Below are 24,618 nucleotides of genomic sequence, written 5' to 3'. Positions count from 1 at the left end.
ATTTCGATGTTATACTCATGCCTTCCCTATGCCCATCCTCTCACCATGCATATGCCATGCCCGTGCCATACCTTATAGCACCCTATGTCCATGACATGCCCATGTCTATGTCCATTCCTGTCACATGACCATACCATGACTATAGCATGACCATGCCTACGTCTTTCACTGCCCTGTGCCTATACCATGCCCATGCATCGCTCTTCCCCTTCTCTATGCCAAACCCATGTCCATTTCCACCCCAACCCCATGACTATGGCATGACTATGGCATGCCCATGCCTATGCCCTCCCTGCTGTTCCATGCTTATGCCATGAATGTGACATGCCCATACCCAGCTCCTCCCCATGTCCATGCCATGCCCATGTCTATGTCCATCCCTGTCACATGACCACAGCATGCCCATGCCCATACCTATGTCCTCCTTCGTTCCATGCCCATCTCCTCCCCATGTCCATGCCATGTCAATGCCTATGCCTACCCCTGCTCCATGCCTATGCCATGCCCATGCCTGTGCCCATATCCAGTTCCTTCCCAAGTCCATGCTATGGCCATGACTATGTCTACCTCTTCTCCATACCTATGCCATGTCCATGCCTATGCTCATGCCCATGCCCAGCTCCTTCCCACGTCCATGCTATGCCCATGTCTATGCCCATGGCACGCCCATGCCCATGTCCACACCCATACTTATACCCATACCCATACCTAGCTCCTTCCCATGTCCATGCTGTGATCATGTCTATGGCCACCCCTGTCACATGACTATGGCATGCCCATGCTTATGTCCTCCTCTCTCCCATGCCATGCCCATGCTCATGCCAATGCCCATCTCCACCCCATATCCCTGTTGTGCCCATGTCTATGTCTATCCCTGCCATGTCCATGTCCATGCTTGTGCCCATGCCTATGTTGCCCCTGCCCCATACCTATGCCATGACCACACCATACCCCTGTGCATGCCTGTGCCCATCTCATACCGATGTCCACTTCCTCCCCATGCCTGTGTCACCCCAGTCCTCTTCCCACCCAATGCCCCTCTCCATGCCATGCCCATCCCCTCCTTGCCATCCCCCATGCCCACCCCCGAGCCATTCCCGTGCCTAGCCGAGCCGAGCCTAGCGCAGCCGTGCCCAGCCGAGCCAAGCCGAGCTTAGTGGAGCCGTGCCCAGCCGAGCCGAGCCGCGGGCGGTACGCAGCAGCCGTCCGCATGTGCGCCTGTCATTCCCAGCCCGGGAGCGGCGGCTCCTGCCTCCCATTCATGTAACCTGTGTGTGTCTCTCTTTCTCTCTGTGTGTAACAGAGAGAGGGAGAGAGAGAGCGAGGCAAGGAGAGGAGGAGGAGGAGGGGGGAAGCTTTAAATAAAGCCTTTGGATTGCAGCTGCTTATTTTGGGCAGTCCTACCAGGGACGATTCCTGCCAGGAAAGAAGCTGGACCGGTCCTTTTTTTTTTTAAAAAAAATATATATTATTTATTTATTTTGATTTTGATTTTTTTTTGGGGGGTGGCGGCGGTGTGTTGCCGAGCTGCCTGCTGAGATGAGCTCCGGTGCCTGGCTGTAGTTGCCCACTTTGGGATCGCTGGACACATAAGTGGCATTTCGGTGGGGGGAAGCCTGCAGACATGGTAAGCTTTGCGTTTTGCTCTGAAAAGTGCATTTCTGCGATCGCCTCCCTCCAGTTTTCCCTTCCCCCCTTTCCTCTTCCCACCAAGCAGACAGGCACACGGGTTGGGGTTGCGGAGAAGCTCCCGGAATCCCTGTATTTTTTCCTCCCCACCATCCCTCCCTCTGCCCAGCTCGTTTTTTCCCCACTTCGCATCCCAGCCCTGCTGCTCCCTCCGCACACAGTTTGCAGCAATTCAGCAGGAGGCAAAGATGCTGCTGGAGGCTCCTGCCTGGGGCGGTGGGGACCAGCTGCCCTCAGCCTGGCAAGACCTTGCTCCAGGGTATGTTTAGGGTGGCTTCTCTCATCTGACCCCCCCCACACACACACACACAACCCTCTGCACCCCAAGCGGTGCGGCTGTGTTGGGGAGGGAGGCAGAAGCGCAGATTTGGAGGCAGTGGAGCAAGGATGCAGCTTAAAGATCAATCGGTGTTATTTATGTAATAGTAAAAGCGGGGTGGGGGGGGGGAGCAGAGGAGAAAGAAAGAAGAAAATAAAAGAAGTGCCTGGGCATTTTTGAGCCGCACAAAAGCTCCTTTTGCTCTGTCTGAACCCTCCGCCCCGTCCCCATGTCCTGCTGCAGGGTGGTGCGTGGTGGGAGTGTGTGTGTGTGTATGTTTACATTCGGATTTGCCATAGAGTCAGGGATGGGGTTGGGGAAGGGGTCTCCCATTTTCCATGGGAGGGTGGGTTTGCCTTCGAGAGAAAAAAAAAAAAAAAACCAAATAAACAACAACAAGGAAAATACGCTCGACTGCAACTTGAGTGACAATTCTGTTTCTTAGGCATTAAATGTTAAAGCCCTGCTTCCAGCCATGTCCTGCCAGTACTAAAAGCTCCCCCCAACAGTGTGTGGTGTTTGAGAAAAGATGCTAGAGTGCCTGGGAGAAATGCAGTGGTTCAGACTCGTGCTCACATTCTCAGCAATTTGCATTTTGAAATACAAATTTTGGCTGGTGAACATAAAAAACAGGCTGTTACTAAAGAGCACTTATATCTCTGTAGTTATTTTGGCTAGAAATATCTTTTTTTTTTTTACATGGTCTAAAATATCTGGGTTATTTTACTTTGAAATAAGTAGTCATTAAGGACTGAGAAATATTAATAATAATAATTAAAAACGTGAAGTCTTAATGAGGCAGTATGTATTCACTTTTTCTTACAATGACCATGCTTAGAAATTTGCAGCAGTTACAACCATATAAGCACATGACTTGAAAAAATAGTACATATTTATGCCACAGTATTTCTTGTCTTATGGGATACAGTGTCTGCAATACATTTTTCACAAAGCCAAAATAGAGCTAGCCAAATACTTATTGAGTAGATAAGCAAGACCTTCCTGTGTTTTGAATGCATTTGCTCATGGCTGTTCCAGGAAAGTTCAATTCTTTATGATTGATATCAAAAAAAACCACAAAAACCTGAAATCAAACTACAAAATAACCTCTTCACCACCACCCCATCCTCCTGCTTAACTTTTTACAGTTAAGTCTCATCTTGGATTTGTAGCTGATTGATTGGATTGATTGATTGATTGATTGATTGATGAGAAAACTCCTGTGTGAAGGGAGGGACAGAAAATGAGAAAATTAGAGCAAAGCTTTGAAGTTGGAAGTTATGCGTGTTTTTTTTTATAGGTAAACTTCTGCTGGAGCCTGGCGAGTTTTTCATGTGCTGCTCCCTGCTCTGGTGCGCAGGAGTTGGGCAGGGGAATTTGGCAGCTCCCAGCCTATCCCAACCCGGTTTCTTGCTGCTTCACTGACCCTAATAAAATTGCTTACTAGTAGGGTGGCCCCTCCTCTCCTACGGAAAGTTCTCTGCTCCCAGCATGTGTGCCATATGTGCCCGCAATACACAAGGATTAGCATTTACGCCCATACTACACCAGCAGCCCTGCTGGGTCCGGCAAGGGCAGGGTATCGGCCATTGGGAACCCCGACATCATCTCCCTGCTTCGCTGGGGCTGAGCCAGTGATTTGTATTTAATTTATTTCATTGGCTTCTTCAGAGCCAGGCACCTCCCACTTGGTGCCTCAGCCTGTAGCACTTTTATAGGATTGAGTGGAAAAAACAAGGAGTGTATAAATATATATACATATATATATATATAGTACGGTGTGTGCAAGGTGGTGGGTATAAAGGTAGGAAGACGCGTCTCTGTTGCACTGTTCTGCAGTGAGACAAACCTTTAAAGCAGCTCGCTTGGCTCTGCCTGTGTTACAAGGCTATAGGAATTTGCTGGTTAGTGGCCACTGCAAGCTGCCCTTCCCTGTTAAATTCCCAGTTCCCAGCCTGTTCCATGCTGCTGGACCAGTCCTTGCTGGTGCGGGGTGTTTTGTGGACATGAGGATTCCCCGCTGCCACCACCCCATAAAGATGTGACTCCCAAGGCAGCCTATGGGCAAGGAAAATTAGTGTCTGTGCTGATTTCCAGCAAGTTTGGGGATGGGGAGGGGACTGTGAGGCTGTGGTGTGTGGTTTTCCCGGTACATGGAAATGTTACTCCAGGAAGCAGAACCCACGCTGTGCACTAGACCACCCTGGGAAGAGGATCTGCACCCACAGTTGGGGCAGGGACTGGAGGGGAGGTGCCTTTGCAGACAACCTGTTCCAGTTTTTTTCCCTTTCCCCCCTCAAAAAATCCCCTCACCAGAATAGGGAGTTATTGTCACTGCACTATGTTTCTGCAGGGACTCCTGCCTCTTTGCCTCACCCTCCTTTCCTGTGCAGACGCGTGATAAAATAAATAAACTCAAACATGTTTTGGTGGAGAAAAAGGGTCTTTGGTGTGGAAATCAGTTCTCAGGCTGGTCTTTGGCAGGTGAAGGGGGCGAAAGGCAAAAGGGGTGCACAAGTTAACTTTGTCGTTTCCTTTTTTATTAGCAAGGGGTCCTGGTTTAGAAAGGCTTCTCTGGGGAGAATTTGCTTTCTCTGATTTTAAAGGATAGGGAAAAGTCATGGAGAGAAGCAAGTAAAACTGTTCCTCTGGTTTTGGTTGGGAGGGAGAGAATAGACCCACCCACCACCCCCCCATGATTTACTTTACTACACAGATGGAAAAAAGGAGACATCACTCTGGTTTCAGTGGGTCTGGTGATGAGGGAGATTTTCACTGAGAAGTCTGTGGCTTTTTGAAGTTCTCATAGCTTAATTATTTTCTTTGACTCATTTAAATGAGATGCTTTCCTTTTGTTTTGGTGAGCAGATAGTACATTGGCAAGAGAAAATGTTGTTCTCTTTTGTTTTACAAAGTGAGAAATTTTTTTGCTTTCATTTTGTCTGATTGGTTTCCTGGAGTGCATAATAACTAAAATGTTATTTCATTCCCTCTACAACATGTACACTACTCCAATTAAGAGCCCGCTCTGATTATTTTTAACCTGGTAGTTTACCACTTCTCTGCTCAGGAGAATAAAATGTTGATTTGTTGCACTTTAAAACAGCTGAGATGCTTAAGCAAAACTATTTTTTCCTGGGAAAATCATTTCCAGTTCTGTTCGAGTTCCTGCTTCACTGGTTCATTTTCTGACAGAATCGCATCCTTGCAAAGAACAGAACTAGGATCTTACGTAACTTGATGTTTCCAGATCAAAAGTTACAAATACTACGGTAATAGTACAATGAGAGAGATTTGGCAGGATGAATGTTGCATGACATATGTGACTTCTTGTTAGGATTTCAAATCAAGGCGGTTTTAAAAATTTATGGGGGGGGGGGAGGAAGAAGAATTTAAAAAGATGAATAAACAAAGATTACTCATTTGTTATCTTCTTTAATACCCCTTTGTCCTTTTATTTTGTCTCTGTGGGCACCTGTCCTTTTAAAACAAACTTTTCAGTATTTAAGAAACATGTAACTCTAATATCAAAAAGTGAAGTGGCTTGAAACTCTCTCAGATTTAATTCAAAGAGATGAAACTCTGTACATCAGTGTCATTCTAGATGTAAAGACTGATTGTTACCTGGCCTGTTACAAGGTCTATCAGCATAATTTACTGTAACAAAAAGCTAAAATATTCTGTTTCTGCTTTGAACTGTCAGATTGGCATTGCTGGGTACTTTGACAGAGTAACATGGGCCACTTCCCAGTGAATTGGGTTCTTGTGGATCCCTGACCAATACGTTTCAGAGGAAAACTCCTGTAATGAAACTATTGTAAAATTGTAGATATATATATTTCCTCTTTGCTGTAGATTAAAAGGAAAAAGGATAATGAATAAATATTGTATCTTAACTAAATCAGTATAGTTTGAGGAGCGGTGCTGTAGTATGGCTATAGGACTTGTATTTTTACTCAGGCATAAATGTATAATTTGCATTCCTCTGTGTCATTTCACTGTTGCTGCACTGATAGTCAAACAATTTTCCCCAAAAATTATATATTTAAAAGTAGAGCTGAAATCTTAGTAGGAGGGCACGTTTCCTTGGCTATGCGGAGCAACAAATGTTTCTTAGAGAAAGTTCAAATTTCTGGGGAAGTTTAAGCCTGACTCACTGAAAACCTTATGCCTTTATACCAAATTGTTGTGAACGAAGCTGTTTGTGCTGTAGGGGGATTCAAACTTCATCCCATATTGTCCTGCTAAGTATCAGCAGAGTGATCTTTCAGATGTAAAGATGCTCATGAAAGCAGCAGAAACAGATATCTATGTCCTTCCAGTGTGTTGGCAAAATGCACCATGAAACAGAATAGGGCTGGCAGTTAAATTTCCTATTCCAAGTAAGACTTTCTTTCTAGGATGTGACAGATCCTTATTTTTTTAACGGGGGGAGGAAATAGAAAGAGAGGAGTTGCTGATCATATATTTATGTGGAGGAGCTTGCTGAATCGCATTTATCAGTTCACTTAAATGGGGATGATTCAATTAGATTTCACTGATACCTCCTCAGGCTTTAGTGCAGTAGTATTTGCTACAGTCTAGGAAAACCACTGCAGTCCACAATTCTGCTTCACCGCTGTAACTGCTGCTAAGGCACCGGCAGTAGATGTGCTACCCAGGCAGCAATAGTCAACGTGAAAGCAGGAGATGTCTCATCGTCCAGTGATTTAGGTTTTAGGTGGTTATTCAGTGCAGTTTTTTCTTTAAGCACTGAGCAGAACCGTCCTGCTCATGTGTTTGCCCACACTGAGTCTTCTAGTATTCTGGAGGTCAACCAGTCAAACAATCATAAGTTAGAAAACAGAAGGATTAACTCTTATTTTACTGTTTTGATTCAACAGTGTTATGTGTGTAATAAGGGCTCACAGTCTGTCTTCTCCACCTCAGAGTCCAATAAGTGCCCTGAAAATCTTAAGATTGCTTAAAACTTTCAGTCTAGGGCTGTGCCTTGTGGGCAACATTTGGTCCATGTTTGAAATTGACCTTCTATATCATGCTGTGTGGAGGGAAAGAAAAGCCAGAATTCCATTCCAGAGCAGAAGTGTCTTCAAATACAACCTGTTTGCATGAAAACCAGGTCCCAGAAGCCACCAAGTCATAAATCATCTCTTCCATTTGGTCCCTTGGACTTAAACCACCCAATCTTATAAATGAATTGAACTCTCAGATATGATACTGGAAATTTTTCAGCATTCTGTCAATCCCTTTTGAACTGCCTCTGTCTCTTTGGATGCTGAAAACCATTTTGTCCTCACCTATGTAATGTAATGAAGAACAGGAAGGGAGAGTATGGTTAGTCAAAAAGCCTTCAGAAAGAATTGCCAGAAGCGGTTGGAAAAACTGATGGAGCGTGACAGACAGTGGAACTTGCTTCCTGCTTGTTGATACCCACAGTAGTGGCTGGTTGGGCTTGGTGCAGCACAGATCCCATCAGCTGGGAACACGCAAATGCTGCTATTTCTAGAACATTGCCCTTTGTGCAGCTGGGTTTAAGGTGTGATCAGCTTTTTGGCATTGGCACAGAATTTTGTACTAGAAAGCAGAGAGCAAACTCAAGAAACAATTCCACGATGCGTTCCTGCAAATAAAGCCGTGATCAGGGGTTACTTACAGCACTAAAGAAAAGTAAAGTTCACACGGCCTTTAACTGCTGGTGTGGGCGTTTGACACGTAAGCAGATCAGACTCTGAGCTATCAAGATGATCATCCAGAGGTTGCAACACAGAGATTTGACACAGTTACGAAATGTTGGGTTGAACTGACTTGCCCAACATTGCCCACAGTCTTGGGCATCGTTCAGCTGCCTTAATCTGAAACACATTTGTTCTCGTTCCTCTGTCCTCTGCTAACAAACCTTCCAGCACTGCAGTGGGTGAGACAGGGATCGTAAACCTCATCTTCTTCTCCTCATTCTCATTTTTTCATCTCCAGACTGGACAGCATAAAACACGGTCTTGTGAATAATGACTGCATCATAATGAGGGCCGACAGGGAGCTTGATTAAGGCAACATTCATTGTGTTTTTTCTTAAATTCTGGGTCTCTGATTTATACTTTTAAATCTTATTGTTGCCTTGTTAGTCTAGCCTTTGTTGGATTTTTTTTTAAGTCTTGCAAAAGCTACTAGCTTTGTCACATTGCATCATTTGGGTATTTGTATGTGTCTATAGCTTAAATTAACAGATCATCATTGCTTGCTTTAACAGCATACTCTGCTCCCCTGAACAGACCCCTCTGGGTCCATCTCACGCAGTCTGGTCCTCTCCTCATCTCCTGCCTCTTCCAGCTCTATTCTGCAATCCCATTTTCATCCCTCTAGTGCCTGTTCTGCAGGTCTCCCACCCCAACCTCACTCAGCTCCCCCTGGCTGGGGATGATGCCGAGCATCAGAGAGAAGCTCCAGTTTCAGTTCTAATACTTGGATGCAGACCTGGCAAGTCCCAGAGCACAAAGCATCTTGTTTAGTCCCACACAGGTAGAAATTTAAGTGATGGAAGCTGGCAAATATGTGCAAATGCACCCAGGAGCATGTAGCAACAGTGTTTTTATCAAAGATGTCTAAACTTGGCCGAATTCACACAAAACTCATTAAAAGAAAAACAGACCTCTCCCAGGCAAATTTCAAATCTTCCTAGAGATCCCAGAGGAGGTTTTAGAGAGAAGGCTAAAGGCATTTTTTTTTTAACATGGGTAAAACAACATATTTTTCCCTAGCCTTGTTCTCAGAATCTGCTGAACTGTTTTGACTGAAATTTTCCAAAAAACTTCAGCCTGAGGCAGACAGCTGGCATGGAAATTTTCAGCCCAAACAATTTGCTTAGTATAGTTATGAGAAACTGCGAATGCCGTTTTATTATTAAAGCTGCCTCGCTCTTCCCGTAATTGACAGCACTACCAACTTTGCCTTTCCCTAATAAACAGATAACTTGAGATTTTGTTATAAGCTAATTTTGTGTTTGTGTGTTTTATAGATATTTTTATATATTGGAAATTTATTATAAACTGACACATACATTTCAGCATGTGTTAGCAGATGATGAAATCTCGAGCTTCCTGGAAACAAAAGTGAATGCAATTAATGAGAATCCCACAAAGCCGCATCAAAGCGATACAACATTGAAGGATTTGTAGAATGAGATTAAAGACAAAGAAATCTCTGGAGATGTTGCATTGACAGAGCAATCACACGAATTCCCATGTATCCCACCTTCAGGCTCACGGTCCTTCTGAGAGAACTTGCATTTAATATAACAAGATTCTCTTTCAGCAGTAACTTTTACTGCAATTCAAAGGGAAGGGAAGGGAAGGGAAGGGAAGGGAAGGGAAGGGAAGGGAAGGGAAGGGAAGGGAAGGGAAGGGAAGGGAAGGGAAGGGAAGGGAAGGGAAGGGAAGGGAAGGGAAGGGAAGGGAAGGGAAGGGAAGGGAAGGGAAGGGAAGGGAAGGAAAGGAAAGGAAAGGAAAGGAAAGGAAAGGAAAGGAAAGGAAAGGAAAGGAAAGGAAAGGAAAGGAAAGGAAAGGAAAGGAAAGGAAAGGAAAGGAAAGGAAAGGAAAGGAAAGGAAAGGAAAGGAAAGGAAAGGAAAGAAGGAAAGGAAAGGAAGAAAAATGGTGGGGGAAAAAAAGGAAACTCCCATGTCTTATGACCCAGGCAATTTTTCCTGTGTTAACAACTGTTTAGAGCAGTTGTATTGTGTTGATATGAAGCCTATTTTTACCCATATTAAAATACAGAGTGCATTTTTCATTACACTCTTCTGTCATCAGGACAAACTTTTGGATCATCCTGCTCAGTAGGCACTGAAGCTGTTGTCCTCCATCAATTTGCCAGATTGTTTCTGATCCCAGTGTATAGTTGTGATTGCTGCAACAAAAAAGTTTCAGCATTCAAAATCATGTGATGAGTGAAAAAGCCTTCATTTTTTTTCTGCTTTAAACTCACAATCTGATAATTTCATTAGGTGACTCCTACTTTGTGGGTTATAGGCATCATGATTTAATAGAAGTCTGCTCCTCTTGCATTTTGTTCTTCTTTTGTAAGCAGAAAAACCCTACTCTACTTCATCTCTCCTGCAAAAGTCTTTGCACATTCCCAATAAGCTTTGCAGCCACTTTCTCCATCTTTGTTAATTCTGCTATATATTTTGGAGATGAGTTGACCAAAAATGCCTGTGGCATTAAAATAGGAATGCATCATTAGCTTATACGGCACTGTCCTGATATATTTTTATTCTTTTGTTGTCTATTTTTTTCGTAACATATCCTACGATTTTCCCTGCATGTTTGACTGGGACAAGCAGAGAGTCAATATTTGTAGAGGACATCCCATGGTGATTCCCCAGGCACCTTCTTGTGTGGTAATAGTTGATTTAGAGCCCACATTGTGTATATATTGTTAGAATTGGTTTTCCTTTTATGCATTACTCTGCTTTTATTGACAATGAATTTCATCTGATGGTTTTATCACCCAGCTAGTTACTCAGTATTGTTAAAGTAGGTTGTGGTGTAATGATTGGAGGCTTTGGGAAAGAATCAGAAAGCCCTGCAATGAAAAAGGTTCTCATTTTGACTTTCATTCTTGTCCTGGGGATAATACGAACAACAATATCACCAACAAAATACGCTTAATATCAAGTAAGAACAATGAGCCTCCCTATCTTGTGACATCTGTCTGTGAAGTTGTCTGTAGCTCAAATTTTTTTTGCTTCTCATCGACAGCATCTAACAGAGTGTTTCTTCTTAGACTCCTTTCTAGTGAGCATCTGCTCTTCCCTCAAACAGCAAATTATACCCCTCACTTCATCCACATTGGAGCATCTGAGTCCTGAACCACGGGACAACTTGAAGAACATCTGCTCATAGCCTGACATGTTTCCCTTGCATGTCCATCTCCTAAATTTCACTCCTTCCTATCCTAAAATCTGTGTTGTGTTCATGATGCCCTGCAAAGTCACCTAGGATTCAAAAGCCTGCAATACTCTCCTGTTTTTGTTTTTATCTCACAAGAAAGTGTGAGCAGGCAAAGCCACCTGTCTGTCACTTAAAGCCCTGCTTGTTCATCGGCATTTGGGTCTACCTGAAGAGTACTTGCCTTAGGGCTTGGGGTTTATACCTTATTATTGCTGGTGCTGTTCACCACATTCCTCAGGACTGGAGGGATGCACAAATGACTCATATAGAAGCTACGAACCATTGCTTACATCGCTGCATACTCCCCATATGCTTTAAAATGTCATCTGTTTGCGGCTGTCTGTGCCAAACACTGCTGATCACAGGCTCTGGAGATCAGCGTTATCGTACACCTGCATCACTTAGTTTTGTATTATTTTATACCTTCTGCATAATTAATGTTTTGTTGAATTTTATGGATTTATTTATTTTGGCCTTTTATGTCTTCTCCTGAGATTGCCAGACAGCAAGTGTCAAGTTGAGAAGATGGTAACAGGGGATGTCAGAAGCTGATAGCAGCGAAGAAAAGTAGATCTTTTTAGGAGGTGGCTTTGGGGGTGAGGAAACAGGGAAAACCAGGAATGGAGGGACCTGTGCCAGCTCTTTAAGTGCTAGAGCTGGGTTGCTGCAGCTGGTGCTCTGCTGTGCTCTGTGCAGTGAAGATATTTTGATTTTTTTTTGGGGGGGGGGATTTTTTTCCCCCTTTCAGAACAGGGAAGGCTAAAAATTCTGTAGCATCTCTTCTGCACATGAAATTAATTAAAAAAAAGAAAAAAAAACAAAAAAACAGACTATTTTCTATTTGTCATTCACAATTTCATTTCCCCACAGCCAGTCCCAGCAAAGCTGGTGATCAAATGTGTGTATGTGGGGTTACATATTCTTCATCTGTAAATACTCCTGTTTGTTTCTGTCTCTTTCCCTCTGTTCAAATGAAAATACCTTGAGTTAACTTTACATGGACTATACGGTAGCTCACCTTGCATCATGTTTCCTTGAATATTTCATGAAGACCTTTTTTAAAAATGTGCACGGCTCTTGCAGACTGAATGTTTGGAAGTGGACATTCCCAGCACCAGAGATTTTTGGAGATAACAAAGGCTGGTCACATCCACTCTTGCTTGAATCCCCAAAGCACTGCAACACTTTGACCTAAACCAGGGCCAGATCCAAGGATCATTACTGTTAATTCAAAGGCTCCTCTTGGTTTTAATGGGCTCTGGATCAGACTTTTTAACTCCTGCTGTGGATCTGTGCTGACTCCCCCAGTGCAGAAACATAAAATGGCCATGAAAATTGAAGGCTGGTTTGGAAATTAATGTTGTTTCAACTGCCGGACTAATTGAGTGTATGAGGTTGGGGAGGGTGATGGGTTTGGGGTTTTCTTGATGTTTCCAAGTAAGTCAAAGTTCCTATAATGAAAACATGTAGAGCGGTGTTTTGTAACTATTTTTACATCTACATCAGACTTGCTGTTAGTGGCTTTGAATTATTTAACGTTTTTCTTCCTCTGCCATCCTCTCCTGTGAGTTCCCATTGCAGGGCTTCATGAGTTGTGTAAGGAACAGTGCAACAGCCTGACATTGTCTGCTGATGGAATGTTGCCTGTTTTAGTTTCTTTTTCATTCCTCTAATCCTATTTTGTCTTTTCTCTTGCTGGTGAGAGGGACATCAGGCCATGTAGTATGAAGTAAATGAAGTACATGCAAGCTAAAGACACAAATGGGGAGTTTTCTGCTTAAACCACTGAGCGCTGATGTCTGTCACATAGGAGGAGCCAACTATTTAACATTCAGTCCATTCAAAAAACATTATTATGTCCCAATGGTAATTTAAAATCACATCTGTTAGGACCATATGTGGGAGAAGTATATATTTTATATCTTTCTTTTTCTTTTTTCTTTTTTTTTTTTTTCCTTTTTCTTTTTCTAAGTCCCTAGTTATCCTGCTTATATGGTTATCTTCAATGTGGGCCTCTTACAAGATCTCAGACTGACAGCCATGAAATGCCTGGAACAAAGGAACTAAAAGAATTGAACTCTTATCTTTTTACCTTTGTAATTTATGTGTGGGCTTTTAGTGCATATCTGCAAGTAGACATCCAGCTTTGAAAAGAAACCTTCTATAGATCGGGAACATGCCTCTGTTGTCTATCACCTGGTATTTGTTTTCCATCTGAGATAATAGATATTTCACAATTTTCTCCTTGCTGTTATTCCAGCTTTCCATTAACAATGTATCTGACCTTTGAAAATAGCTCTTTTGGTCACTCAGAGCATCTAAATTTTACTTTGTGGAATTACCATTAGACTATTCTGTTCTTAGATGCAGAAGATAAAGATTTGTTTTCAAAGCATCCAGTCATTACTATCTGACTAGTACTAAGTGGCGTAATCTTAAGATCCTTAGACCTAAACAGTGCTAATACCATATCTGACATAGCTAGTGGAAGTTGGGGGCACAGACCCCTCAGGTTGAAATATCTGCTATAGGTCCCTCATAATACAGCGGGGAAAGTGCTCTGCATCACCTGTACATTGAGTGTAACATACTTTACCATGTTTTTGCATACTCAAGTTCCGATTCATTCCCGCTAAACGTAAGCACCTGAATGAATTGCTTTGGATGAGGGTAACTGGTGGCAAACAGTTGCACCTCCAGAGTTCCAGCTCAGAATTTAATGAAGTTTCTTATTCCTTCCCCCGTGTCACCCGCTCTCTGTATCTGAGAAGGGTCTTCAATAAAATCTGGACAAAGCTGAATTCCTGAGTGTCTGGCAAGCACTGACTTTCTCCCTGTGCTCATTGAGACTTGGGTAGTGGTAGGGAACAATTCCATTACGATGTTACTCTTCTCAGATGTGCGGTTTTGGATGATGATGGCACGGAGAGTTGTGCTCCAGTTATGATGGTCAGGCTGGACCATCCAATACTAGTGTTCAAGATGTGATCCTCTGTTGTTAACTAAAATTGTACCTGTTAAGTCATGAATTTGAGCACTCTCGGACCTCAAGATAACACTCGAAACATATGTATTGTCTAAATTGCCTACAACTAACTGAAAGGAGGTTGTAGCATGGAGGATGTTGGTCTCTTCTCCCAAGTAGCAAGTGATAGGACAAGAGGAAATGGCCTCAAATTGCACAGGGAAGGTTTAGATTGGATATTAGGAAAAAATTGTCAGGCATTGGAAGAGGCTGCCCAGGGCAGTGGTGGTGGAGTCACCATCCCTGGAGGGGTTTAAAAAGCGTTTAGAGGAGGTTCTTAGGGACATGGTTTAGTGCCAGAGTTAGGTTATGTTTGGGCTCAGTGATCCTGAGGGTCTCTTCCAACCGGAATAATTCTATGATTCTAAATATCTCCCCAGAATAAATAGCAAATAGCTACTCTTCCAAGCCTGTTATATAAGTGTCCAATGCTCAGTCTTGTGTAGAGTACCATAGAAATCCTGGCCCTTCTTTGAAGTAATGGATTTCACTTCGAAGTACATCCACATCTGTTTGCAGCATTGGACTTTCTATTGTTTGTCCTTTTCAAACAGGCTGAGTATCTCAAAGAGAAATAATCAGAAAGTAAACAGATAAGCGTGCAAGTTGTATTCATGAAACCACATCTTCCCATTGGCATTTACAGCATGGCATATTGTGCATTTCCCTCCAGCTGTGTTTTAAGCACTGAGCGATGAATTTCTTAGCTAAACAGGATGTTAGTGATCCCAATGTACAGAGCACCTGAGGACCGAAGAGTTAAATATGCAGCTCTAACTAGCATGCCTACTTTGATGGGATGCATTGTAATGCAATTTTAGCTCTAATTAAAGTTTGGTTGTAGGCATGAAATATCTCAGCCTTTTAGGAACATGTGTAAATCTCTGAAATGAAGCTGTTTTTTTTTTTTTTTGTCTCAATGTTTTGGCACAATTGTGCCATTGCATATGAAGTTTTATGAGCAGCAATACAATAAAGATGGTTTTGCATGTCAATGAGTAGCATTTTTTGATTCATTTTGTGTTAATCAAGTGCTAAAGTTAAATCAGAATGCGTTAATTTGTTCTTGGTTTAAAATGGAACTCCTCTGTGTCCTGAAAAACTTGTGCCTTCCTGTAGTGAGTTTGATGTTGAAAAGGTTTTGTGGGGTTGATTGCTTCCAGATAAGTGGGAAAGTAGCTATGCTGAAAAAAACCTTTAATTTGAATGATGTGCATGGAAAATGTGGGTGAAAAATTAAGAAAGCTACAGGAGAAACAACACGTTTTTTTGTTTTTGGCACAGTATATTTCATATTCCTACTCCTTGTCCTTGTGTGATCCCTGAGCACTTGATGGATGAGAAAGATAATTGTTGATCATTTCATGAAGCTCTGCCAGTAACACATACCAAATATAATTAAACCTCCGATTTTATGCTTTTAAATACATTTTTCACCAAATATGGCAATTAACCACTTCTCTGTCAGAACAGAAGGAGACAAGGTGTTTTGGGTCCTATTTTTTAGCCACACTTAGCATCACATCGTTTTCTTCTTTCTTCAGAACAGGTCCTCATTTCTGTTAGATCATTTCACCTTTGGGGTTTCATGGGGGTCATCCTGGAATTGCAGGAAAACTGCCACAAATGATGTTTTTGTTTATTAGACTTCTTTGTATGGTGGAGTTGAACCTGCTCTACCAATTTCTGTCTCACTGCAAGACTCCCACAGCCGGGATGACAAACAAGGGAAGTTTAATGTTGTTCATCTCTGATGTTAACCCTGTACCTCTGGTGTAGATTTTTTGGAGGAAGGCTTTTAAAAATAACTGTTATTAAGCTGATCCATTCCATACAAGGTTATCTTTCTTCTGTCTATAATATAGGCAAATAATCTGATCATGATCAACTTTGACACAGCTGTGATCTTACTTGAGAGTAGACATTATTCTTTTCTCTAATCATAGAATCACAGAATCATAGAATGGTTTGGGTTGGAAGGGACCTTCAAAGCTCATCCAGTGCCACCCCTGCCATGAGCAGGGACATCTTCACCAGCTCAGGTTGCTCAGAGCCCCGTCCAGCCTGGCCTGGGATGTCTCCAGGGATGGTTCATCCACCACCTCTCTGCCCAACCTGGAACAGGCTCTCACCACCCTCACTGTAAAAAATTTATTTCTCATGTCTGGCCTGAATCTCCCTTCCTTTAGTTTAAAACCATCACCCCTTGTCCTGTCACAATAGGCTCTGCTAAAAAATCTGTCCCCATCTTTCTCATAAGCCCCCTTTAAGTACTGAAAGACCAGAATAAGGTCTCCCCAGAGCCTTCTCTTCTCTAGGCTGAACAATCCCAACTCTCTCAGGTGTTTCAGCCCTCAGGTAATTTTTCTGAGAATACCCAAGGAAGTACCATTTTGGAATGACAAGCCTCAACCAGAGGGACGACCTTTAAGGAAAAACAAGGGGGAATGACAGATTGATATTGAAATTTAACACCTGATGGACACTCTCAGCACAGCCTGTCTGCAGCGGTTGGTCTCCAACTGTCCAGAGCCTAATTCCACCGGGAGATGCAACACGACGCACTTTGCTCTCTCCTTGACCGTGAGGGCATGCTCCATTAGCTGAAACTTGTTTTTACAGCAAATGTGCTAGACAGCCTGGCTGGGAGCTGAAAAACCCCCAGCCTGCAGATCATGTCCCACAGGGCAAGTTAGCCAATCCGTTTTCTATCACTATTTCTTGGTCGTCGTTGATACATTTCTTCCTGTTGCTTCATTAAATGACGTGTTCCCCAGCCGTCCTTTCCCAGTTCCTGGGGCTTTAGCGCTGGGTGGACCTGAAGTTTGAATCGTAAATATAATACAAGTCTGAATGTCTTGATTAGACTACATACAATTGTGGTTACACTAATTAGTCATTAAGGAGAAATTTTGGCCTTAATAATTAAATTAAATGAGAGGACATGGAGGCTTCTGTACATAGAAAAGGTTTTCTAATAACTTCCTAGTTATTTTCCCTTGGCCAAATCATGTTGGTGTCCTGGCAGCTCGTCTCTGATTCTCTGTTCCTTTGATATATCACTGCAGTGTCCTGACAGCACTCATTTTAGGCTACAGAAATTCAGTCCATCATTCTTCATACAAAATTATTGAACGGGAATCACATTTGCAGTCAAGCTGGGAAGTGGAAAGCTAGTTGACCTATCTTTTGGAGCATTTGGTTTTATTAGGTTTCTACATGTGTTTACTTTGATCTCTTCAATGCTATCCCAGAAGATGATTCCAGGCCAGATTGTAAAAATGTCAGTTTCTTCAAACATGTGCACAAAATCCTTTCTAAACTTGTCATATCTCCTCAATTACAAATCCATTGTTCTGTATGAGGCCCAGAATTGTTCCATCCATTTGGAAAAGATTAGCCATTTAGCTGTCAGGAGCTCTCAGGGTCCAGCACTGTCTATCACGCGCTGTGTTCAATATAGATGCATTCCCAAATCTATATCATCCCAAATGTCAGATTTAGAAATGAGCTGAATTCTATGTTATGTCAAAAGTGCTGTATCCTGGGACATCCTGACGATACATGCGTAGGTACCATTTTCATCAGAGACTGATCATTTCAGAGCGTGTGCTTGACCTATGCTCCAATATATTTGGGTAGACCCTTTCTTGGCTGGAGAGTGTCCTGTCTTTTAGGAAAGAGAAAAAAGGAGATTAAGAAGGGAATAAAAGCAATTCAGACCTGGGTACAAAATCACCCTGTGCTACTGCCCTTGCCTATTGGATTTTCCACCTTCTCATCCCAAGTATAGTCTTAAAAGAGAAATGTTTCAAAACTACCTCAGGTCCAACATTAGCAAAGTGTTAGGTACCTATCTATCCCATTAAATCAGTTCAGACGTAGTCTCCTCATATAGGATATTGATAGGTGGTAACGATTTGGTTAACTTGTTTTATCAGCAATGACTCAGCTTTTTATACACCTGAAAACTGGGGAAGAGACAAAAAATGCCAAATTAAACAGGCTAGTTAGACTGTAAACAGAGAAATGATCTGCAATTCTAGATGAAAGCATGTCTGTTTGTTGCTTAAATTTAGCCTCATTGGTTTGACAAAAGGACCATGTGAAGGACAAAATCAAAACATACAATTCTCTTAACTGTTTACTCAAATACCACGCATTCCTAGGCTGCTTTTTTGTCTTTTTGAATGAAGGTGTTGGGAGTAGTATGTGGCTGGGAGGTGGAGAAAGACTCCTCAAGTCTAAAAGTTTAATTTCAGTTTGATTGGAGGAACTGAAGTACTAAAGCCACACAAATTGGGTAACATATAAAAGGTCTGTACAGCACGGCTTAGATTCATTCATATGAAAAGAAGATCAGCTCTTCAAACAAAAACAGAGGGAAGCATAAGGAAAGGAGGATCCAAAAATAAGTAATAAAACCAAAGTATTTTCAAACCTTGCTCATAACAGTTACTGTTAGTTTAAACATCCTTTTGGGGAGCCATCCAGAGAAGAGGGAAAAGAGCAGGAATATGTTTTTAGAAAAGATTAACACAAGAAACCTCCATCTTTTCTTACAAGCTGCACTGGGAGATACGATGAAGGCAGATTACGAAAACCCCCTGAGGCAAACATGCCAAAATATTTTTCAGTATCTGTGCAGTTAAAGCATCTATTTCGTTAGCTTATCCAAAGCAGATGCTGCTTTTCTCTTTGATAAAGGACAGTGCAGGAGCTCTTGATGGCGACTATTACCTTGCGGTCACCAGGGAGCTGCTTGCAAATAGAAATTAAAGTAACCACCACAGCCCGACTGGTACCAAATCCCTTTTTTCATCCTCCAATTTCACTTAGGGTGGACATGGTAAGAGAAGGTTCCTTGTCAAAACTCATCGTGGTAAGTCAGAAAATCCTGTGGGTAAGGTTCCTTTCTTCTTCAAATCTCCTTGGCAGGACACTTACATTGGCCAAGGCCCAGAGATTTTTAGCTAATAAATTATTATGTTGGAGAGACTGCTTACCCTGTAGCCATAGTAATTAGGTTCTTACCAGCAATTCAGGTCAGTTTATATTCTCAGCATTAATGTAGGACAGGCAGGTAGGACCACATCCTGTAGATTTTTTTCTTATTTGCAAAATAAGGCAGAGTCACAGTTTGTAAAGAAATCCCCGTCAAATTCTAGGTTTTCAAAGTCTCTTTGGGGCAAAATTGGAATACCAGTAGCTCCCTGTCATTTCTTGTTATTGGCTCTGTATCTTGATGTTCTTAATTAGAAATACTTTGACTGATAAGATAGCTAACATCTAGGTAGGAAGGTATTAGAATGACATGGATGTCCTTGGTATATATTCTTCACACCCCAACTACTCTTTGAAAAAGTTCTATATGATTATCAATAACTCCAAGGCATATTATTTCCCACTTGAGAAACAGTGACTGAAAGTCAGAGATAAAGACGGAGACACTGACAAATAATATTTTGCAGGAGGACATTGAATATATTTCAACCAAAAAAAAAAAAAAGGAAATTCTACAAAAATATTTTACAGTAAAGGGTGTAGTTTTTAAAGTTGTCACGGTATCCAGTATTGCCAAGGACTCATGAAGACAGGAAAACTGCTTTAGTAATCAAACTATGTAAGAAGAAAACTAGGAGGTTAAAGACCCCTCTGTGAGATGAGTAATTGTATAATGGCTTCAGGATTCCTGTTACTTGTCTATAGTTATCTGCAGGTGTCAACTGACCCTTAATAACCCCAACACATTACTTCAAAATGGTTTTTGTCCGTCATAAAATATGTTAACTAATCCCTATCTGTATAAGAAGGGCTGTTTCTGACTAAAGTTTTATTTGTAAAGAGAATTGTTCCAGTACAGTATGTGAGTCTCTCTCCATAAGTTATTACTGATATTTTTAGTTTCTTACGTGTCTTTCCAAGTAACATTTTGCAAGATTATGAGACACTATTTCCTAGACTTATGTTGCTGTCCATGTTTATCAGTGACCTGGGCTAAAAAATATGGTCATTGCCAATAGTTTACAGGTGATGTAAAAGTTGGGGGAGTTAGTGATGAAAGAGTATGAGAGATCTAAATACCTTACTAGACTACACGCAGACAAGTAATTTCTTATGTAATGTAGTGCAACATAAACTCATATATCAAAGAAAAGTAAAAGCAAGACATACTTGTCATTGGGGCTACTCTACCCAGACACTCCAATACTGCAAAACACTTCTCTGGCACAATGGATAATTAAGTAAAAAAAGAAGGTTTTAGTTTAACACTGTGGGCAAAGGGTTAATGTGAATCTTTACTCACGTACATGAACTGTGGCATCTCATGCAGGCAAAGTGAAATCACCTCAGTGTTTGGTATGGGTTAACTGCTGGTTAACTGCTTCTTTAGTTTGGTAACCATGGTAGAGGAAGGATGTTGATAAACTAGAGAAAATTTAGAAAACAGACATGAGAATGATTAAATGCTTGGTAACATCACACAGTGAACAACAAGAAAAGCTCCAATTATTTAGCTCCTCAAAGCACAAGGTAAAGATCATTTTGACTACTTACAGAGGCGATAGAAATTCACTGGCAGAGGGGTCTTCGGATTGTGTGTGACAAAGATGCATCAGCAAGAAATGTCAGGAAGCTGAAGCTAGGCAAAAAGACCTGAAGAAAGCTACATATTATTTACTGTGAAGGGAACAACTTGAGGAAGAACATAATGATTCTCTAGACACAAAATATATTTTGCTTTTTAGTGGTTTTAGTACATATTTTCATTCAAACTGGAATCAACTCAACCACATTCTACAATTTGTGTTACATGAAGGGTCTGGCTAGTGGTTCCTCTTATCTGTATAACATCTGAACACACAATATACATATATTTTTATATTCAGCACCTCATTCTTACAATCTCCCATGTAGATAACATTTGTCTTCTTTGTCCTGTGTATATTTTTAAAATAGTGACAATTGCATTTCCTAAGCAGAGCTCTGATTTCCAAAATAATTCAGGTTTTTCTTTTTTTTTTCCTTTCTTTTCTTTCTTTTTTTTCTTTTTTTTTTTTTTTCTTAGCAAGAGCTTGATTAGGGGTACTCACACATCCAAAATCTGAATTTAATGAAACTGAACAAGTAAGAAAGCTAGTTTTCTTATAATCATCTGAATTGTTTGCCATTCTTTACCTTTTTCACTAATCTACATCTGTACAAAATTAATGCAAATCACTTACAATTTGATAGCAGTTTACATCCCTATATGTCACAGATGTGACAAGAGATAGAGAATGTGAAGCAGCAGAGACTCACGTGTCTGCTGCTGGATCTAGATTGAACTGGAATTCATGAACAGATAAAAAAGTGAAATAAATCTTGTAAAAATGGTCAGCTCTGGAAGTAAAACATGGTTCTTTTCTGGTTTTGAGGGTTTTAGAGTGAAGAAAACATGGATATGAACACGTATCATTTATTTAATTTGAAATTTGTTATCTCTTGCTAATTCAGAGAAACCTCAGTACAGACACTTGGGTCCTATTATGCACCAGATTTGCTTTTCACAGCCTAAGGTCCACTTTTAGTTTTCTGACTGGCCCCAGCCCACAACACTGCTTTCACATCATATAGAGATGTGTTTCGGTTTAGGAAGAACAAGACAACAAATCCACTGACCTTATTACCAACCAAAAGAAGAAGTAAGGAAAAGGGAAAACTACATTTTCTCTTTAAGTTACTGAAATGGAATTCAAGCCTCTGATCTGCTCCTAGCATCAATCCATACCACCTACGTATCTCTCAGTGTAACTGTTTATGAAAACATCAAAGTTAAAATAAGGATCACTGAGACATAAGCACCTGGGAATCGCTGTGAGTAAAATTGTGGACAGGTGTGGAGGCAGAAGTGGGTGCCGACTTCTTAAAACTACCGGGTCTTGATTGGAGTTGCTCATTTATTTGTTCCCTCAAACTGCAACCAAAATAAGACAAGGTCAAGCTGCAAATATTCGATCCACCAAAGGGTTTCACTAACCTGAATTGATAAAAGTGGATGCAGACTGGATTAATGTGGCCTATGGATGGAGGAAATCTTTGTTGTTCATTGGTCTTGTCAGTTACACCAGTGCAAAGTAAATTCTGAGAGACAATACTTGGTCAAAGTCACTTCATAAGGCTCTGTATGGATTCAGACCCCTTCATGTACATATGGTTGAAAAGCTTTATGAAGTGCAAGCCAAATGGGAAGGTAGATTGTGGACTGTGGCAATGAATTTGCATGCATTTGTCCCTCAATGATTTTCATACTTTGCAGTCAAACAGAAAGAAAAGAAAAAAAAAAAACACCTTAATAATCTGGAACACAGAGAAAGAAAGATTCCTGCCCAGTTTGTACTTCCAGCTGTTTTGACTTCAGTCCTCCCTGGCAGGGCAGAGATCAGCAACATTTGGTTTTCTGTCAGAAGAGAGGAGATAGCAGGACGAGGGTTTTGGCTTTATGTGAATGAATGGGAATGGATAGGATTTTTGGGAACTGAGGTGGCAGCGGCAAACTCAGTGTTGTGAGACCATGTTATTTGGCTTCCATAACATTGTTGGGCTCTGCAAACTGTAGCAGACCATTGGTTCATGAATATTACTACAGGTAATGGTAACTTATCAGTGCAGCAGTGTTCAAGACCTTATTCATTGTAAAATACCTTCTCCTTGCACAAAGCTTTCCTTATCACACTCCAGGTTTTGCTGACATGGAGCCAACTTTATGTACTTAAACACATTCTTTTAGTTTTTCTTCACTGCATTCCTGGTTTAACAGGTAATTCCCAAAGCACTTAAGGAAGTGGTGAATTAATGAAGAATGATACAAAAGTTTCCTCCCTTTCTCAGGGATTCCCACAAATTAGGACCCAAAATGCTTAATATGTTGATTTTAGAAACACCCTATTTCTTGCAACAGGGTGCCACTGGCAATTTAAAAAGGGGATGGTTAATCTGAAAAGCAATTGTTTCTCTCTGATACCTTCAGCCATATTTCTCATTGCTTTTATCTTTGTCATTTTCCTTTGTCCCAAGAATTGATTCTTCTACATGAAATTTAGCCTCTCCTCCCGGTGTAAAATTTCCCATGAGTAAAAGTAATAGTAAAGGCTATTACCCAACCTATTACCCAAGGCTGAGATAGTTATTCTGACTGTCTATTTTTATTTAATACTATATATCTTTTTATCTTTACTCATGGGATGGGTTTTCATTCCCATTAGTCCAGTTATAGCCTAGTGTGACTCCACTGACATCACTGCAATCATGTTCTCGCTATCACTGGTAGTATCGAGTGGTGAATTTCTATACCCTGAAAACTTAGTTTTGATCCATACAGACCCATCTGTGTTAAACAATGCAATATAGCCTCTTGTGGAGTTGCTTATGAGTCTGCTATAGTAAATGAGTAACAAGATCTAGATTCATAGGTGCTCTTTTCATTTGTCAGAGATGATTGAAAAGAGAGTTTCATTGAGCATCCATTATCAAATCACTGACAATCATTCTCTGCAGTCTCTGTCCCTTGTGTGAGAAACACAACCGTGCCACAATTTCTTTGCAGAGTGACTCTGCCTCATGAAGACAAGAAGACCATTTGGTGGACCTGGTATTGACAGCTGTTGAAAGGGAGTCCTTAGATTTGTTCAGTGCTTGTACCATGATGACCATGAAGTTTAAGGTTATGAAGAAATGTTTTCTAATCTATGACAGGCCAGTAGGACCTTCTTACACAGGAAAGATCATTTTATCTATGAAGCTGTTGTGGGTTAGCCCTGGTAGATAGCTTACTCTCACGTAGCCACTTGCTCATTCTGCCCCGGTGGAATGGGGGAGAGAATCAGCAGGGCAAATCTGGGAAAACTCGTGGGTTTCAGATGAAGACAGTTTAATAGGTGAAGCAAAAGCCATGTACACAAGCAAAGCAAAACAAGGAATTAATTCACTTGTTCCCATCTGCAGGCAGGTGTTCAGCCATCTCCAGGAAAGCCAGGCTCCATCATATGTAACTGCTACTTGGGAAAACAAATGCCATCACTCTGAATGTCCCCCCATTCCTTCTTCTTCCCCCAGCATTTATTGCTAAGCACAATGTCATATGGTATGGAATATCAGTTTGGTCAGTTGGGGTCAACTGTTCCAGCTGTGTCACCTCCCAGCTTCTTGTGCACCACGAGCCTCCTCACTGGTGGTATGGGATGAGAACAAAAGGTCTTGATGCTGCTTAAGCACTCAACAATAACTAAAACATTCCTGTGTTAGAAAAACTATTTTGGTCACAAATCCAAACCACGTCACCATATGAGCTACTATGAAGAAAATTAACTCTCTCCCAGCCAAAACCAACACACAAACCCAGAAATAAAACAAATGGAGAAGGGAATGGAAGTAAGGGTGGGGACTGTCTTAAAATCTGGATCTCAAATGGCTTGGATCATGATCCCTTACATATTTCTGCAAACTTTCATTGACTTCAGAAAAGTTCTCAGGTTTATGTGCAGCTAAAATCTGGCCAGAAATGAATACTGCTGTTAGCTTGAGTAATGTGGTTGTTGGGACATCTGCGAACTTCCATTATATGGTAGTTTGAGGTGAAATGCAGCACAGTCCTGCAGCA

The 24,618-nt window shown here is 41.5% G+C and overlaps 1 protein-coding gene across 12 annotated transcripts in view; it reads left to right on the top strand.

Annotated features, from left to right (window-relative positions):
* TENM4 (teneurin transmembrane protein 4) overlaps positions 1–24,618 on the top strand; it is a 1,673,798-nt gene that overhangs the window by 1,030,831 nt on the left and 618,349 nt on the right. For 2 of the 12 annotated variants that reach the window (XM_071817775.1, XM_065833139.2), the window contains exon 1: positions 1,295–1,627. The exons of 3 other annotated variants lie outside the window; for them this stretch is intronic. The gene's annotated coding sequence lies outside the window, so the exon portion shown is untranslated. Of the gene's footprint in view, positions 1–1,291; positions 1,628–24,618 lie in introns of those variants that run through there. 7 more of the 12 variants (XM_071817893.1, XM_071817803.1, XM_065833148.2 and 4 more) reach the window with 7 other exon arrangements.

The sequence above is a fragment of the Patagioenas fasciata genome, chromosome 1 (genome assembly GCF_037038585.1).
Source record: "Patagioenas fasciata isolate bPatFas1 chromosome 1, bPatFas1.hap1, whole genome shotgun sequence".
NCBI classification, from domain to species: Eukaryota; Metazoa; Chordata; class Aves; order Columbiformes; family Columbidae; genus Patagioenas; species Patagioenas fasciata.
Note: the sequence above shows the minus strand (reverse complement) of the source record. Positions and strands in the feature narration are given on the sequence as shown.